Source organism: Carettochelys insculpta, chromosome 18 (genome assembly GCF_033958435.1).
Source record: "Carettochelys insculpta isolate YL-2023 chromosome 18, ASM3395843v1, whole genome shotgun sequence".
NCBI lineage: Eukaryota > Metazoa > Chordata > Testudines > Carettochelyidae > Carettochelys > Carettochelys insculpta.
In genome coordinates this window covers 10,031,415-10,050,717 of record NC_134154.1, presented here as the reverse complement: position 1 = coordinate 10,050,717, position 19,303 = coordinate 10,031,415, and the positions used below count along the sequence as shown (strand labels likewise).

At 42.1% G+C, this 19,303-nt stretch overlaps 1 protein-coding gene across 2 annotated transcripts in view; it reads left to right on the top strand.

Annotated features, from left to right (window-relative positions):
• The window catches only part of DGCR2 (DiGeorge syndrome critical region gene 2), a 75,465-nt gene that overhangs the window by 331 nt on the left and 55,831 nt on the right, over positions 1-19,303 (top strand). The window lies entirely within an intron of this gene.

The following is a 19,303-nucleotide window of genomic DNA, read 5'->3' as shown; positions in this document are numbered from 1 at the left end:
GGCCGCGAGGGGCCAGGCGGGGGGCGGGGTCCCTGGCGGAGGGGTCCGCGCGGGGGGGGTGGGGAGGAGAGGTGCGTGTGAGTGGCCTGCAATGGGAGAAGGGAGCGCGGCGTCGCCAGGATCGTGGTGATGCAATAGCAGGGAAGAGGGGCCGGGAGGGGCTCCCCCGGGAGGAGGGCAGGCTGGGCAGTGGGGTGCGCATGGTGGGAGGTTGCTGTTGCCGCTGCTTCACCCTTCTGGGTGGACGGGGTGGGGGGTGGTAGCATCAGGCGCATGTTTCCGTGGGTTAGTCCATTTTAGCAAAAACTAGGAGTCCTGGGGCACCTTAAAAAGACTTAACACGTTTCTTTGGGCATGAGCTTTGGTGGGCTGGTTCCCGCAGAAACGTGTTAATCTTAAGGTGCCCCAGGACTAACAAGTTCCGCTGAAGTGGGTTCCAGCCAAGGCTTACGCAGAAAGAAATGTGTTTCGACTTTAAGGGGTCGAGGGTTGTTCGTTGTTGTTGCACACAGAGATGAGGAGGACTTTGTTGCTTGGCGTTGGTTTGCAGGTTGGGCAAGTGAATTTTATTTGTGCTGCAGTTTCCATGGAGCGGACTGTGTTGTGGAGTCTCCCCAAACAACTCCTGAATGCAGTTAGGAGTAAGGGAGCCTGAAGAAGTTCATGTTGTAGTGGGTGGACACTTTGTTAGCATTTGCGAGTCGAACAGCATTATTTTACAAGTGTAATGTTTCTGAGAATATTTAGGTGACTTTCAAGTTGATAGTGTTTTCAGCTTCTGAAAATTTTGTACCTGTTGTAGTTATGAGTAGAGAGGGCTTATAAGCCCGGCTTGAATAGTAACACATCAAATTATATCCTGATTTTTTGTTCTGTTGGAGGAGGATTCTTGCTCCGCCTTGGTTTGCAGGTTGGGCTATTGAATTTTGTTTGTGTTGCAGTTTCCATGGAGGGGCTGTGTGGCTGACTTGCCCCTAATTATGTTTGGGAGCTGTTTGGGGCAAAGAGGAATTTGGGCTTTGTGTGTAGCTGTAGGAAAACATAGTACGTTTTGCTTTATTGAATAAGAATTGATCTGCAGTTGAAAATCATTTGCAATATAAAAAGTGTAAACTGGCTTGCACAGAAAATTGAATGTAGTTTGTAATTTTAGAGGACTATCTCTGGGTTAAGACTAGTCTGGGCCATATGTGGGTTGCTAATGTGGCCAAGAACTGAAAAGTTCAGTTTGCATCCATCTTGGAGCCTCTGAGCAGAATTGAAGTTCAGGTTCTTCATGGAAGAGCCCTTGCTGTGTTAAACTGTGCATGCAGATTACACAGCAGTCTTCGCTACTAACTCTTCAGTAAATGTAAAATGATGATGGATGTGACTGGAAGAGGAAAAGTTTCAGTCATATTATGTTAGTTGGTTTTGTTCTTGATGAAACTGGCATTCTGTGGATTGGGAGCTAATATTTTATAAACTTTAAAACTTCAGTAGAAAATACATAACTGTTAGTGTTAAAAGAGCTCCATGTGCTGCTGCAGTGTGATTAAAAGTTTCCATGCTTTTGTTTCCTAATCTAGTTCTTTAATTCCGTTTGCCCATATATAGGATTCTCTCCTACCTGACTCAGTTCCCATGCCCTGGTTTCTTAGTTCTGCTTGGGTAGTGGTTGTATTGAAAATGGGGTCAGTGGCTTTTTTAAAATAGAATTTGGTCAGTTGGGGAAGCTAACTTGCAGACCAAATTCAGCAGTGATTTCTGGTCATGCACCACCTGAGATGTGCACATTCAAAGAAGTGATTCCTTAAAATGTTGTAACAGGATGCCCTTGATGAAACTGGTTTTATGGTGTAGTGTAGGACCTTGTGATTTTAAGTATTAAAAAGAAAGTGTCATGCATTACCACTCATGGTCAGAAGTTTTCTGCATGGAAGAAGATATTGCTTTCAAACTAACTACTCAAATTAGCTGACAAATGATTTCATGTATATCTGTTCTTTATACTTAACTGTAACGGGCATCAGAATTGCTAGTTACAAATACTTTATAGAATTTTAGATTTTCTGCATACTCTTGAAGGTTGTGAAACTTGACCCTAAACACTGTTTTTTGTGAGCACCTTAACCACTGTAGTCGTGTCGAAATTAGTGGAATAGTGATCCATATTGGAGAAGGCCATTGGTACACCTAGTTGTGCCATCTCACTTCTGTCAGTGACTGGTCCGTCATGTCATCTGCAGGAAGATAGTCTTCATTTGGATGTGTCTCACTGTTGCATGTCCCATCTTACCTTGGTGCAGTGCGTCTACTCCAGGAATGGTGTGCTGGTGTAGTTATAGTAGTGAAAACATCCCCAGTGTAGGCAAACTTTTACTCCCCATGTCTCCTATTCAAATAAAATAATCTTAGCTTTTGAAGGCAATAACACCAAGGTTCTCCTGTAACTATAACCCTCTCTGGACTCTAATCTGCTATTATGATGTAAGCAAAATCAGACACAGTATTCCAAATGGAAGTGTTGTTTGTGGAATTTCTTAATCTGATTTTGAATATACCCAAGCATCCTATTTACTTTAAATACTAATGCTGTGTGGGCTGAAATCTTTATTGAGCTGTCCATGGTGACGCCCACATCTTTCTCTGAGAGTCCCAGAACTTCAAAGCTTGTCAGAATATACAAATACTGTAGGCTTTTTGCCATCATTGTTTCCCTTACATGAAATATCTCCAAATTACCAGCCAGCAACAAAGCTTAAACTGTCACGGAGTAGATGAAATAATCTTGCATATTCCACTTGTATTGGGTCTTACGACTCCAGAGATACAAATTGGAAAACATTTGCTCACTTATGCAACAAGTGTTTACAAAGTTCTCTCCATCTTGCTGTAAAATCAAAGGAGATGGGGGTACAGTGCTTTTACTGGAGGTCAATAACAGGGTAGGAGAGACGTGATCTGTTTGGGTCCATACCCCTCTTTATTCTGGTTGGGGGCACTTGTGGAAAGGTTTCACAACAATACATCTCTTATTTTCTGAAGGCACTTGCCTTGCTGCAAGTGTGCCAGTGATTTAGGAAGGCTGGCTGCAGCTAGCATAAAACTGCTTTCAGGTAACCAAAGAGGTCATTACAGAGCAGTCTGAGGCTTTCCTACCTTGGGCTGAATGTGCTGCTTGCATAACTCAGTTCCTTCTTCATTTTCTGTTGTGTTAAAGCTAGACTTCCCTTGTGCCTCTGTTGTGGTAATATCTGTTAAATAGACTAAAGCCCTTTATGCGTTTGTGAGGGTTAGCACAAAATAAAATTTCTGGAGCAACCTGACAGAAAATAGTTTGAATGGACCAACATTTTGTACTCAGTGTATCTTTCTTTTAGCAAATTGATACTAACAGCAAAGCCAATTAGCATGATTCATTTTCATTCAATCTCCCAATGTTTGTTATAAGCTCGTTTGTGTTATACTGTCATGGTCGGTCACACATAATTTCATCAGACATGCATAAAGCACTAGACATAAGGTCTATCCTTAGACAGTGGGGAGGTTTTTCAAAGGCAAAAGGCCATCAGAATTCCACAGAAGTTGGTCGCCTAATCATTGTTTAAGCCTTTTAGACTTTTTTTTTAAATTGGATATTTAAAGAAAGAAATTCTATGTTTTGATTAAAAAAAAAAAAAAGTTAGGTATAAAGAACTGATTAGGTATTCAAGGGACACAACTTTTTATCTCTGAACTTTGTCCACCAACTTGCATCGTTCGCTATGTATTTTTAAAAGTTGAGCATATGGACTTCAAAGCATGATATATCAGAACAGTCCATTTATTAGGGCTGTCAAAAACAATTAAAAAAAAAGTTGAGCTTAAAATATTGATCAGTTTTAATGGCACTGTTAAGCAGTAAAAATATCAATTTAAATTTATTATAAATATTTTTGTATGTTTTTCTACATTTTCAAATATCATGATTTCAGTTACAATGCAGTGAACATTGCATACTTTAGTTTTAATTGCAAATACTTTCACTTCAAAAAGATAAAAGAAATAGTATTGTTCAATTCACCTCATTCAGTTATTGTAAAACATTTTCTTTGTCATGGAACTGCACCTTACAACTGTAGAATATTTTTATGTGATTGTAGTGAAAAACAAAACAATGTGAAAGAGTAGCGCTTAGCAGATACAGCATGAAGGGGCATATGAATGTTTAGCCTATCTGGCATGTAACGAAATACCTTGCAATGCCATTTACAGTAGTGCCATGCTGACACCAGTTCTCACTTTCACCTGATGTAAATAAGAGTGGGTAGTATTATCTCCTGTAAATGTAAACAAACTTGTTTGAGCAATTGACTGAACAGGAAGTAACAGTGAGTGAACTGTGAGAGAGAATCACGGCTATCTAGAAGGCATAATTTAACATTGTTTAAAATCTTTTGTGACTGATCTAAGTAGCATGAGATAACAAGACTTGCCAGTGCTAGTAGTATGTTTAAAGTTGATTTCAATCTTGTTGTTAGCTGTGAGGTTAAAAAAATTGACATGCTTTTGATGCAAGCTTACTGCTGGTGAATGAATGTTTTGCTATGATTTGCCTCGTGCATATGCTCACACCTGACATGCATTTAAATCCCCTGAAGTTTGTCATCCTCTCCAAAGTTCCAATATAGTTTTATAGGTCATAGTTTTATAACATCACTTTTGTAAATTGGCATTTTTGCATTTAATGTACTATCACGAAAATATCATTGATAAAAAGCACAGAAGTGATCTCTTTCTAAGATGAAAACTAATGACAAAATGTGTTAAGGTTGTTTGACTGGTCGCCCATTTAGTGTATTAAATCTGTAGAAAAAGTATACCTTTTTTACTGAATGGTTTTTCTTTTCCCATTGATGGTCTTCAGGACTAGCCAATTACAAAATCTGTCTCGGGAAAGGGTTGTTCTTTGATTTTACTCTTTGTCTTAGGGAAAGCTCATTGCCAAAAGTAGCATTTCTCAAACCAGGGGTTTGCAAGGCAATTTTAGGGGACATTATAAGGTTGTAAAAATACTGTCAGGATTGGAAGGGGGGTACAGCATAGAGGCAATAGCAAAAGAAGGATATGTGGAGGGTGTTAGGTGCTTCTCCCCATTGAGGGGGCAGAGGGAGAGGTACGCGCTCTCACTGTGTCTGTCCCCTGGCAGCAGGGCCTGGGCCGGGGGTGTGGGCTCAGAGGGAGCAAGATCAGCCATTTCTCATGCTCTGGGTTAGTTCTCCATTTAGTAGCTGTCTGAGAGAGCCTGGTGTGGGGGCAGGGGCCCCCTTTGCCTCTAGCTGGGGACAGGAGCCAAATAAGCCAGTGGTGCTCCCTCTCAGTGGTCTCACTATTTTTTATGTCTCTATGTGGAATGACTTTCATTACATTCATCAATATAGAGGTGATACATCATGTAACGTAAGTCATTCCGTACGTGGGAAGTGGTGGGGGTGGCGATGGCGATGAGGAGTTAGGATGCAGAAGAGGGCTCAGTGCTGGGACAGAGGGTTGGGGTGCAGCTTGAGGCTTCTGGGGTGGGGCTGGGAAGTGAGGAGGTCACAGTGCAAGCTGCCCCAGGGAGAGAGGACTACCCTCAGCCCCCTTTCACCATAACATCTTGAAGTCAGGTGAGTAGCGCACATTCCCCAGCATTGGCAGCTCTGAGTTGGGCACATTGGCTGGGGGAGAGGAGCTCATCCTCTGACTCCAGCAGGGAGCAGCCACCAGCATGGAGAGGTGCTTCTGCCCTGGCTGTGGTAGCTTCATGCTGGGGCTGGTGAGCAGGGGCAATGCTCTGTGGCCCTGAGACTGTGCGCAGGACTTGTTAGGTAACAGTGCTGCTGCCTGGTCACATAGCTTAGGGAATTTAGCCCCATAAGCACATCTGGCCTGCTTGGCTCATGTCTTCAGCAGCCAGGGAAGGGAGCAAGTGGAAGTTACTGCCTTGAGCAGCTCCCTCCAACTCTACGCTTGGATCTGGTGGCCAGGGAGAGTGGCCAAACTTGCGGAGGGAGGGAGGGAGGGGGGCACAGTGAGAGGAGGACAAAGCCCTCTGTCCCCCCAGGGGGTAGGATCGCAGGTTCAGTCTGGGCACAGGATACATGTGGGGCTCCTCTGACATGCTGTGGCCATGTGCGTCCTTCCCGTTTTTAGATTGTGCCCTTGTGGGGAGGCACAGGTTGCCTGTGACACACAGTTGCCACTCTCTGGCTACCCAGCTCTGAAGGCAGTACTCACACCAGCCCTAGTGCAAAGTAAAGGTGGCAGTGCCATGAAAGTGCTCCTTTAAGCAAGTATTTCAGCATTTGCTGAAAGTTTTTTGGAAGAAGGGTAATCGCAGCTGCCGTAAATTATTTTCAAGGTGAGTTCCAGTGAGTGGAAGGGGAAGAAGAAAAAGCGGGGGTTGGAGAATGCTGACCTAAAGCTTGACTGTGAGATTAGTTCTCATTTTGTTGCTGATTGATTATGGCTATTTGTACACTAGAGAGTTTTGTTGATAAAACCTGTGGAGCGTCCATGTTCCCAAAGCATTCTGTCGACAGTAAATCAACAGAACGCGGCATTTCTGTTGACGGTGTTCTGCTGCTCCCCTAACGAGGCAGAATACCTGTGTGGACAGATTCTGTTGACAGAAGGCTGGTTTGGACATTCCGGGAGCCCCCATATTGACAGACAGGGCTTCTGGGACACTGGGCAGCCCTATCTGTGTGCATCTGGATGGCTGTTCTGTCGAGGGAGTGGCCGGAGCGGATCACTCCTTGAATCTGCTTGGCTGTCTGGCCAGCCATGATCTGTTGATAAAAGTTTTGTCAGAAGATATCTTGTGACAGGAACTTTTGTCAGCAGATTGCCCTAGTGCAGATGCAGCCTTTGACTTTGCAAAAGGATATGAGGACGCTGAGGCTAATAATACTCATTTACCTCTGGGGAGTGATTTTTGAGCTTGTTGGCAAAAGGTATTACATAAATGCATAGGATGACACTGATGGAAAAACCCCAAATATCTTTTTGTCAGAAGGCTTTATTTAATACCCAAACGAGGATGTGTAAAATTGGGGTAGTAGTTGGGGGGGGGGGGGGGGGGGATGAAAGAGTGGGGATAAAGATTGCATCCTGATTGGAAAATCAATTCATATGAGGCTGTAGAAAAGTCAGCTCTGCCTCTGCGCACTGATGGGTGACCTGTTTTGTGTATAAGCTTTGGCTGTTTGGTTTTTGACTTTGCAGTTCTTCAGGCTCTGTGTGTGGGAGTTTTTGTTCCCTCTTGTTAGCTTTTCATGCAGATGAAGGAGGCCCGCTCCATGTTTTTCTGGTCTCCCTCTTTTTTTTTTCTTCTGCTTCTCCCTCTTCCAGTCTGTTTTATGTTTGCTTTTCCAGTCAAGCTTTAACACCAGCTTTTTTCCTTTGACTTTCTTGTATAACTGTTCCTCCTTATTATTTGGATCTGTCTCCTCCTTTTGGTGTCATGTGTATAAGGATAAGAAGTCAGTCAGCTGGTGCTCCTTGTTGTCCAGTTGGAAAATAAAACCGATCTAGTGGTAAAATTTACCTTGCTGCTCCTGCCAGAGTAGCGAAGGGGGGAAAAATGGAAAAATTAAAATACAAGTACTATTAATTAGTATGAATGCAAAAAGAGCAATGAAACTGACATACTTTTCATCTTCTGTGCTGATGTACCTGGAAGAGCAGCAAAATAAAATTTTGTGAGCACTCGTCAGTTTCACTTGGCTTCTGAAAACAAGTGGAACAAGAATAGTCTTTCATTGAGCCTTTCAAAAATGAGAGAGGAATCCAAAAAGAGAACAGTGTTGGCTAACATGTGCATACAAAACAGATGGAAATAAATTACAAATAAATGGACAAGATAGGAGATAAGGAGTGCTGGCTGGAAAAAAGTGACAGTAGTCTGAAAGGGGTATGAAATTTCTTTTCTTTCCCAGTAGTCAGGAGGAAGGATAAACCCAGTAGACTCTTACTAGCTAAACTTGCAAGATGAGAAATACTTAGCTGCATCCCCACTCAGTGAAGGGAAAAATATGTTATCGTAAGACTGGAATGAGCTAACTGATTGATTGTTTGTTTGGAATTTAACCTTACCTTTTCTTAGGTTTGATCTTTATTTGTAATTCAAGAGTTAAAACTGTCTGTAGAATCTGTCTTTGAGTAATGCCTCAACTCCTGAGCTTTTTTCCTAACATGATTTAGACCATTTCTTGTAACTTAATCCAAGAAGTTTCTTTATTCTGAGAGAAGAATGTAGCTTGTATGTCCTTCTAAATTTATTAGTTGTAGCAAAACTTCTGTTTTTGTTTTGTATGTTTGTTTAGCATCCAGTAGAATATTGTCGTCTACTTCTCATTATGGGATACAGAACATAGAAATAACACTGTGCTCAGTAGAGTGTGGGAAAAATTGATTGAAATTAGTGTTTGTGAAGTGAATTGAGTTTTCGTGAAGGGTGCAAGATTGACAGCCCAAGAAAAGAAAGCATCTTATCTCTTGGATAAGCGGAGCATGAAAAACAGCAAAAGTAGTGCATCACAACCAGTTTGCCTGTGTACCCCTCTCCTAATTTAGAAAGAGTGTCTCTGCTGTTGAGGTTACTTGTTTCAGTGCTTTTCACACTTTGGCCTCTGAGTCTGTTACAAGAGAGTCAATTGTGGTGGTAGTTTTTTTTTTTTTTTTTTTTAAAGTGGATACTTATTCACTGGGAACTGGACTAAGCCCACTGACTGACTAGCCCGTCGGAGTAACTACTGAATGATAACTCTGTTGCTATTTACCAGAGTTGATGTTTAACCTGTAATCTAGAAATGGATTTTTTTTAAACTCTACAGACTTACTTTCTTACACATGCCAAAATGGTTATTTTTTTAATATAAACATAATGGAAATTTCTGTCTGGATTACATTTGACAGGTTGAGGGGCCTTGCTAATTCTATGGATGAAAAGTGGGGACCGAGATAAAGTTTGCTCCCACCTGTCCTGGCACATCTTTTTTTAAGTCATGGACACTCTGCATTTCATTCAAGTCATGACTCTGGAAGAGTTTAAAGGAATATCACAGTTCTAAAGTTTATTATTTAGGGTACTGAGGAATTGGATTAATGTTTCATTTAGTATGTTTTAAAAATTGACACTGCTAGGCTTGATCATGTAGCAGAACAAAATATTCAATTAATATGTTTAGTTAATTTTTCTGGCATTAATCCTTTAGTTTGTCTAATAAAATACTCAGTACCAGAGGAATTAGTCATAACTTATTAATCAAATACTATTTGACTCTCACTTTTCTGTGTCTTGGCTTCCTGACTTCAGTTCACTGCTTTTTTCTTGCCTAAATAGACCATAATGTGTCTCCTCCCTGATCTGGCATTTACTGTCATGTGGGTTGCCTTCTTGCTGTGGCCAACTATGCCTTTTCTGTCTGGCTGTTTCTACACATGCCATGCTCATAAATGGCCTGAAATATGCTAATGAGGTGTGTATGTAAATTCCTGGTGCCTGATTAGCATAAAGTCACATGATTTGGAGTCCGGAAGATGGTCTTCTGGACTCCAAAACGGTGTGCAGAAACGTGGCTCCCAGGGGCTCGTCCAGAAGGAAGTCCTTCTTCTGGAGGCCCCTTCTTCCTGGGGGCCATGCTTCTACAAGCTGTTTTAGAGTCCAGAAGAGCGTCTTCTGGACTCCAAATCGTGTGACCTTATGCTAATGAGGTGCTGGGAATTTACATATGCACCTCACTATATATTTAGGGCCGTTTATCAGCATGTGTAGAAACCGCCTGTGAGAGAGAGTGCACAGAGCAGTCCTATCTTGGGCTGTGCCTTAAGATCATTTGGAGAGTGAAACTACTGAAAAAAGGCCCTGTTAAATGATGCTTCTCTCAGAATGCATGCCCCTTCCATGTTCTGTACTAGCTAAGGTTTGGTTTTTGGCAAGGCATTCTTTTTGGATTTTGCCCATCTTAAGTTACGTCTCTACTGTAGCTTGTATACACTGCTGGTGTGCCACCCAAAGTCCAGCGCACCATGGTGGCTTGGACTTCAGAATAGCCCAGCTTGGGTCTGCAACCTGCAGCTCTTATGGACTTTTTTATAGCTCCTGACTCTAGAATTGCAAAGTTTTAAAAGAAAACAAACAAACCCACACCCATGATTATTTTCAACAAATGGTGAGCATCTAAAAGCCCAATGAAGAACTCATATGTAAATAGCAAATGATATGTGATCTTGAAAGGTTGGATAACTCCCCCTTTAATATGTGCACTGCATTGTGGGATATGATACTCTGTGTGTGTTTTGGTCCTGGTGCTATAAAGTCTTGACTTTTGAAAAGGAAGCTAGGGGTGTTCCTGCTGTGAAGGGCAACACGCATTTTAAGAAAGAAAACTGAAATTAAACATGAAGTAATATTGACATAATTAAAGCATGCTTGGAAGTGAAAATCAGGAAGACAGCATTACAAACACACATGTAAAGTGGGAGGAAATAGAATATGTAAAAAGTCTGTGAACATCCTGCAGTAAACGTGTATTGCATTACAAATCATTGTGTGTGCTGTTCTTAAAACAGGGGTTACAAAACCTCTAATTTAATGCTACTTATTAAGGTCTATTTCGTATTCACATGCATTGCTGCTCTTCAATTACCGAAACCTGGCTTTGTTTTTTGTTTTTTTTTTTTTTAAATAAATTTGGGGAAAAAAGGCTCTTTTTACTATTTTGGTTGCTGATCCCTGGCTTAACTGTCGGTTATTAGCAAGCGTTCTGGGCAGACTTGTGTAGTCTTTGCTGAAGTCAACATGGCACCAGCTTCACTGCTGCCAGTTCCAGAGCTAGTCAAATTAAAATGGTAGTGGAACTATGTCCAGCCGAGCTGCAGTTACGTCTTGTGATGATAGCGTAGACTGTGGTGGCCAACCAGTTAGGGATGAGAGGCCATGGGTAGAGTGCAAAGAGCCATTAGGATAGCGGTCAGAGTCACATATTATATATTTTTTTTTATCTATCTACAGATAGATACAAATCAGTATATGATGCATGGCTCACTGCCTTCACCCCGAGCCAGCTCCCCCCCAGCCCAGCTCAATGTTGACGACTCACCAGAGCCGCCACCACTGCCATGCGCTTCTCCCACCAAGCGGTGGGGTGTGTGCATTTAGTAGTGGATGGCAGCACGTGGCTCTGTGAGCTGCATGTTGGCCACCCCTTATTTAGACAAACCCTTGGATACCACCTTGCATGTAGGGTGACACCAAACTTTCTTGATCTAGGGTCTTTTAATATGGAAAGAGCTGCAGGCAGGTGTTCATAGTAGGGGATACTCAACCCTGGAACTCACCTCTTTTTCTTCTACCAAAACCTGGATCTGATGACTTTCAGATACAGTGCAAGACACCGTTGTTCTCGGGGACTTTTTATGGAACTTGCAGCTTTTTGATTGGTGGTGGTAGGCAGGTGGCTAGGATGACCCTCTGTTGGCACTGAGTCAGCGTATTTTTTTTTTAAATCTCTTGAGTTTAGCGCAGGGTTCTCAAACTCAGTTTACTTTAGGCCTAGTGTTAGTCATCAAATCCTTCCAAGCCAGCTTGCTCTCCCCTTCTGCCAGTGCTTGGTGGGGGGGAGCGGGGTGTCCTCTGTGCATTCCTCTCCACCCCTGCACGGCTCTTTGTCCCTACTGCTGGCCTGTGCACTCCTCCCTCCCACTGCACATTCCCCTTGGCTTGCTTGCTGCTCCAAGGTGATTTAAATCTGCTCAGGGGCCCCACAGCCGGACTAGAGGGGCTTCTAGCTCAGGGGTGGCCAAGATACTGTGAAACTAACTCCAGTTTGATGCCAGATTTCCTGATGATTGGCCCTTCCCTCCTGCTCTGGAAAGCCCAACCCATATTACTAGAATTAAGCCAGATCTGGGAACTTCACTGCCTGATGCCTCATATGCCAATATCAACTGTGACTGCTCCAATTTAGTAGACTGTTTTTGTTTGTTGGTGCACAGTACTAAACATTCTGTTCTTTCTTTGTCTTTTTAAGGAAGACTTTAGGTTGCATGGCTTGTGGAGAAAAGCTAGAAAATGTGCTCAGAGTTCAGAGAAATCAGAGCAGCAGATGCAAAATAAAAAGATCCCCATGTGTATTTTTATCTGCAATTTCAAGAAGCCCCTTGCTTTTTTGATGTTGAGGGGGCTGATTCGTGCGTTTTGAACTGTTGGGGTTGGCAGTATAGTACATGCAAATTGATGGGTTCTCCCCTTGGTGTCCAGGAGTCAGACAGAGACCACTATGGTACAAAAGACCTGAAACAAAAGTCTTCTCTCTCGGATTCCCCTGCTCTGTCCTGGGATAACTGAAAGTGAAACCCAGCAGTCCTGCCCCACTGGCTGAAGAAGTGTGTCAGCTTGGGTGGCTCCCTAGCCAGTGCTGTTTGCATTGGGGTGAAGGTGTGGCTTCCTGTAGTTAGTGGTGCCCTCTGAGGCTAGGACAGTGTGAATGGTGGGAGCAGTGTGCACAGGTGAGTCCCTGCACACTGCCTGCTCCTCAACCCCCTCTACTTCAGGCCAGCAGCTGTGCAGAAGCAATTAAGTAGCTTTTTAAAGATACTTTGCAGGCTGGACAGGGGAAGTGCTCGGGCTGTAAATGGCCCGTGCACTGCGAGTTTGAGACCTCGGGTTTAGCATTTATTTGGTATTGACAGTGCATTGGGGGGGGGGGGGGGGAACCTAGTCTGTCTTCATCTCAGATGAGTATGTCTTTTCAGGACTTGAGTAAAGGGTATGTGGTGTTGACCACCATGTTCTAGCTCATATAGCTTGACAATCAGCAGCAATGTGGTCTATCTACGTTAAACACCTGCTTAGCTGGTTGAGTATAAGGACTTTTAAGAACGTGCTGGTTAGAATATTTGCTAATAGTACCTCATTTTTTCCTAGTCTAGAGTAGGTATTAGCATTACTAAGTCCTAGGCAGTTATTTTTCTACTGTTAACAGCTTGCCTGATGAGCACTTGGAAGTTTTCCTTACCACTGTCATTTAGAGATGCCAGCTGTGTTGCTCTGTAATCTTTAGGTTGCATGTTTATATGCTTAGCTGTGCAGATCTTGGAAAATGATTTGGGCTACATTTCAAAGGTGTTGCTTATTCATTACGCACACTAGCAGAACAGAAATGTATTCTGTAATATCAGAGGTTGCAAAATCTTGCTGGAAATATATAGAAGACCAAGGTAGGGGTGCTGCTGCAGCAATATGCAAAGGCAAGCCTGTTTGGTGTTCTGGGGATGTGTTCAGACAGTAACTCCATGCTGCCATGGCTTCACTGTTACTGGCCAGGCTAACTAGATGAAATCTAGCTCTAATATGTTTACAGATGCTGCAGTCACATTTAGGATTGCAGGTTAGGTGTACCCAATGGCTGAGTCAGCAACAGCCTCCTGTTTCTGGAGATATTTGGGAAAGGGTAGATTTCTGTGCTACTACTTGGGACCTTGCTGATGGGCCTTATTCATTTGTCACTCTCTAGATAATAGGTATTTTAATTTGGAGCTGCGAAAAGGGAGACAGCTGTTTTTGGTTTTGTTTTGTTTTTTTTCCTTCCCCCCTCATTTTTTCCCTTATTCAGGACCTTCTGGCTGCTTTATGTGCAGCTGTGTCTCCATCCTTTTCCCTAAGACTCTCAAGTCCTCTTTCCCTCTTAATAAAACCAGTTTATTCATGGTGCTTATAATGTTAGAATTGCGTTAGTGTAGTTCTGCTGATGCTTGTTAACAAGAGCTTTATTTTTATTTACATGGCTCTGAACTTCACCGTGCTGTTGCTTGACAAATCTGTGTGCAGCAACAATTGTAATGGATCTTTTTGCAGACTCAGGAAGATAACACTACACCTGGCATCTTAGTAATGGAGAGAGAGCGCCATGTTAGCTTATATTCTATCAGAACAAAAAAGCAGTCCAGTAGCACTATAAAGACTAAAAAAATAATTTATTAGGTGGTGAGCTTTCATGGGACAGACCCACTCCTTGGTCTGGACTGCTTTTTTGTTTTGACCTGGTATCCTGGTTTTTTACAATATTACAAGCTAAAAGCGTAATGATTTATTTTATTTATATATATAAATAATGTAGGCTTGAACCGTAAAGAAATTGAGAGCTTCAGTCACTGAGCAGACCTAGGAAAAGTTTCTGTATGCTGTTTACAGATGGATTTTCTTTTCCAGGTCCCTTTATAAATTGTCCCTCCGTATCTTAATGTTTTTTACTAAACACGACAGGTTTATTAAGTTATTTAACGCTTATAATGAGGTTGTGCCTAGAAGGCACAAGGATTAGGCTTGCACAAATGTAATGATTGATAGTGCATACCTCAAAGAATTGTGGCAGTATATTGACCATTGTAAAATGTTAGGCTTGGCAGACTTCTATAAAGATTTCTACATCCTGGTTTCAGAAACAACTGATGGTTCCAGATACAACTTTTAAAACTTATTACCGTGATATTTCGTAGGTCTGCCCAGAATTCTAATATCCAGAATTCTTCTTGGGGTTGACTGCACTTATTGTATTGAAGAATAAAGCTGAGATGGCTCAAATAATCTGGATATATGTATTACCTACAGTAAACTCTTCCATAGCTGGCCTTCTATTATCCAGAACTCTCAAATAACTGGCATTTTAACCATAAGTAAATGTATTGTATTTCCATGAGCACAGTGTAGTGAAAGCAAATACAGCATAAGTTTACAGGGTACAATGCTACTGTTGGAGAATAAAGTACTCCTGCATACATTTTGTTTGTTTAATATCTAATCTTGTTTTTCTTTAGTGTTATGCATTGCTAGATATACTTCTCTATTAAAATATATGACTATCCGGCAACCTCCTGGTTCTGGGGCTGACGGATATGAAAGAGTTTACTGTACTAATATTGACTGCATTCCTGTCATGTCAGGCTTAATTTAAGCAGTGGAATGCTATTTAGGACATGAACCATTTGCTCCAGAACATGACTGAAATTGTATCAGCTTGCACATAAAGGAGAGAATTCTCATTTTCATATATAAAGAGTCAAAGTAAAATGTTTCTGTGTAACTTAGCTTTGTTACCCTACTGTCAAGTGTTCTAGAACTTTCATGGGTGGGTATAACCAGTAATATGAAAAATTAGACCGAAATTATTTTTCTTTTGTGTATGTGTTCTGATGTGCACTTACATTGTCATGTACATCCTTTATATCAACCGTTCTCAAACTTTTTCGTTTATGGGCCATTAAACAAATTTGAATGGCGGTATGGACCCTTTCAGACATCTAGACTTACTAGAGCAACAGGAGTCTGCAGACCCCAGATTGAAAAGCGCTGCTTTGGATGTAGGTTTTATACTGTTTGGAATCTTATGTGAGAGATTCTCTTAAAGTTTATACATGTTTAATATGTTCTTTTTGGCTGTGCAAAATGGGAATCATTTTAGTCATTTAAACTACTGATGATTTCATAGAGTGGGTTTGACATACATGCTTTCATGTATCATTAGACTCCTGGGTTAGTTCATTCCCTGGTTCAGGAAGGTTTTTATGTGCCTCACCTTAAACTCTTGATTAGCCCTGTTGAATTCATTTGGAATTCTCACATGCTTAAATCTACGTGTGTGTACTTGCTAAAGGCTTTTTAATTTGTGCCTTTTTTTCCCCTGAAGACTAGAAACATCTGTTCCCTTGAGGAAACAAATGGGTTTGCTCACCAGTGTTCCTAATAAACTCTGAAACCATTGTTTAATATTGTATAATTATTAAGAGTCTGGGCTACTTTGGGTGTTCACATTGTGCAAATCTCTATATCGTGTCTCATTTGGACGTACTCCGTATTTCCTCAATCTCAGATTTTTTAGACAAATGCTACTCATCTAATACGTTGGAATTACATTTTCCATTTCTTTAGAGACAGTTTCCCAGAGATCTGAACAGTATGGGTGCTCTTTTCTGGCTAGTTATTGTATTTTACTGTGGAGTCCCTATGTTTTTACTGAAGTTATTCTTTACCTAGCAAAAATGGCTTAGTACTTTCACCGTTTGCTCTTAGATGGTTATCGGTAAAAGTTTGGCTGCATCTGAAGTTGCTGGTTAGACTCTTGGAATAAAATTTTCTGCTTGGGGGGAAAAAGCTGGACTATTCTGCATACGCCTTCTACATATGTCAATTCTGAACATACGTCAATCAATCAGTGATATGGGATGTTTTGGTGCCCTCTGGGTAACTTAGAGTTCCCCACTTTCCCAGGCCGTCTTTCAAAGGTGTTTTCGACAAACAGCTTTTGTCAGAAGTTGAGGAAAAATTAATCTGAGCCCAAATGGTTCCTGTTTGCCATGGTGGTAGGGAGAGGAATGTGTATTTTAAGGATACAAACATAGGGCCCAAAATAACCTTGAGAGTACTAGGTTAGTAAAGGAATAGTATTTAGTTTGTTTTAGGAAGTGCAAATAATTCCTCCAAATTTAACAGACATAGCAGAGAATCTGGCTCCCAAACCGATTCTTTGCGCTTTGCTAGTTTGTTTTGAGTGACGACTTCTTACTGGAAACAATTAAAGAATCTAAAATTGTATGGCTGTCACTGTTCCCTTTAATTTTTTCCATCCATGGGCAGAATAAATTTTATGTGCACCAAAGAATGTGTTAATGTGCACCACCATAGAATCTCATGCTGTTCTCTGTGGGTATTCTGGTAATCAGCTGGGTACCACCTGACTCTCTCCTGAGTGATTGCCCAAGTGCTCAGCTTACAGGGAATAGTGGGGTATGTTGATCTAAGATGTTTTGTCACTCATGTATGTCATTCATTATACGAAAATTACCAGGGGACCACAAAACAGTTCTGCCTATTGATTGCTAGCACATATTTGATATGGAGTACATTGAACCTATCTGTAATGGTATAGTGATTTTTAACCAATTTTAATCTTATGTACATCTACATTTTAGGTATTTTCCTAAAGAAAGATTGGGTCTCATTGGTTAACCAAAAGCATACAAGCTTTGTCCCTCTCTCTCTAAATTAGGGATGTTAAAATAGTTAATAGGTAAAACAATGGTGCTTAATTGGTTAACTGATTTAACCTAGGTCTCATTACAGTTGTGGCCCCGTCACCTGGCCCACTTTCCTTCCTGATCTTCTGGTGTGCCGCAAGCTTCAGGAGGGAGGGGAAGAAGTGGGGCTGGGAGGTAGTTGAGGGGAGAGGCCGGGTGACTGTGTGGCACCATGACCCAGGCCCGTAACCCTGCAGCGGGTGACAGGGGGCCAGGAGTGTACCTTGCTACCACAGGGCTCAGCGCGCTTCTGTGCATCCACCCTGCCTCTTTTCCTGAGTTATCCTCCTCCCCCGCTTGGTCAGTTGTGGCCCCCTGCTACTGCCAGAGCAGAGTCCCCCCCAGCCAGGGGCACCAGAAGGGCTGGCATCGACCAAGTGGAGACTGGGTGAGGCATTTGGGGGAAGAGGCAGGGTGCCTGTGGTGCCTCACAGCTGGGGACCAGGAGTTCAGACTTCTAGCTAGCGGTAGGGTCTGTAATTGCAGCCTGGCTGCTCCAGGGCTCCGTATACTCCCACAGGGCTGTGCTCCCGCCCTTGGCTGTGGGGCATCTCAGCCACACTGCCTCTGTACCTGGAGGAGTCTGGTGTATTGGAGACCTGGATTTTATTCCTAGCTTTGAGAACTGACTTTGAACAATCTACTGGATTTTTCTTCCTCAAAATGGGAGGGAACAAGGCAGCACATGAAGGGGCTGATAGTTTTCCTTCTCTTTTTAAGGATTTGAGGCCTTGACTTTGTGAAGGGTTAGAGAACTAACATCAGTAAGAAGAGCAGTTTCCGGTTTAGTCTGCTATAGGACAAAGGTCATCCCTGCGGAGGTGGGGATTGTGTCTCTTCTCTGTGCAGTCTATTTTGGTCTGTGTGGCTGTTCTAGAATATTGCAGGAGCTAGTGTAGGACTGAGGAACATGTGTACAATGCAGATTGAATGCTCAGAATTAAATCCAAGCCTCTAACAAGTCCTTCTCAGCATGCAGCAGTGAGATTTGACCTAGGACTAAACCATAAAAAAAACCATCTTGATTTACACATGGTTAGGAAAAGGCACTTTTCAAACTCTAGCACTATTGCTCTGCCAAACTTCAAATTCCTACTCCGACCCCTGAGATGCTAGAGCTATTTAAAATAAATAAATCAAGACAGCTGCGTGCCAACATAACAGAATTGCCCAACAAAGGCAAAAAGTGCCTGTGCTTTAATTAAATTAATTCATCTAAAATGGTGCAACTGTTCCTGAAAAATCCTCCCTTGGGTACCCCCCCATCGTGAGGCAGCAAACAACCACTGAAAACTTGCTGTACTGTCTTAGAGCTTCTATAAACAGGTGATTCTCAATCTTTCTAGACAACTGCACCCCTTCAGTAATCTGATTTTTCTTGCCTCAAGTTTCACTTTACTTAAACTATTTGCTTGTGAAATTCTGACGCAAAAATGTGTTATGCACAGTTACTCAAAATTGCTTACTTTCTCATTATCATATAATTATACATCTTTTGCAATATAAATATTTTACTTAGGTTTCAACACCCATAGAGCAGCATAAACAAGTAATTGTGTGAAGTTTTAATTTGTACTGACTTCACCGTTGCTGTCGCTGCAGCCTGTTGTAAACCCAGACAAATAGCTAGCTGAGAAGATGTATTGCTGGGAAGACCTCTGTACCCCATGGGGTTCATGTATCCCTGGTTGAGAACCACTGCTATAAACTGCCAGGCAGGATCTATCTGCATAAATGCACAGTGTGGTGCCACTAGGGTACATCAGAAGGAAGTACTGTGGCTATGGTAGTGAAATGAAGAAACAAGGTTTTGGATGAGTGGCCAGAGATGGAGAGATCATACAAGTGGAAGAAAGTTCAAGAGGTTAAGTCCAGTCTCCTCCACTCATGAAAGGACCAAGCACCATCTAGACTATCCCTGACAGGTGACTATCTAAGCTGTTCTTAAAAATCTACAATAATGGGGGTCCAATGTCCTCCGTAGGCAATTTATTCCAATGCATAACCACCCTGACGGGATGTTTTTCCTAACGCCAAACTTAAACCTCCCTTGCAGCAGTTTGAACCCATTACTGCTTATCCTATTATTGAAGAGAACAATTTTTCTCCCCCATAACATTTTAGGTTCTTGAAAGCTGTTACGTTGCCTTTCAGGCTTCTCTTTTCCAGACTACACAAACCCAATTCTTGCCATCTTTCCTCCTAGGTCAGATTTTTCTTGAAC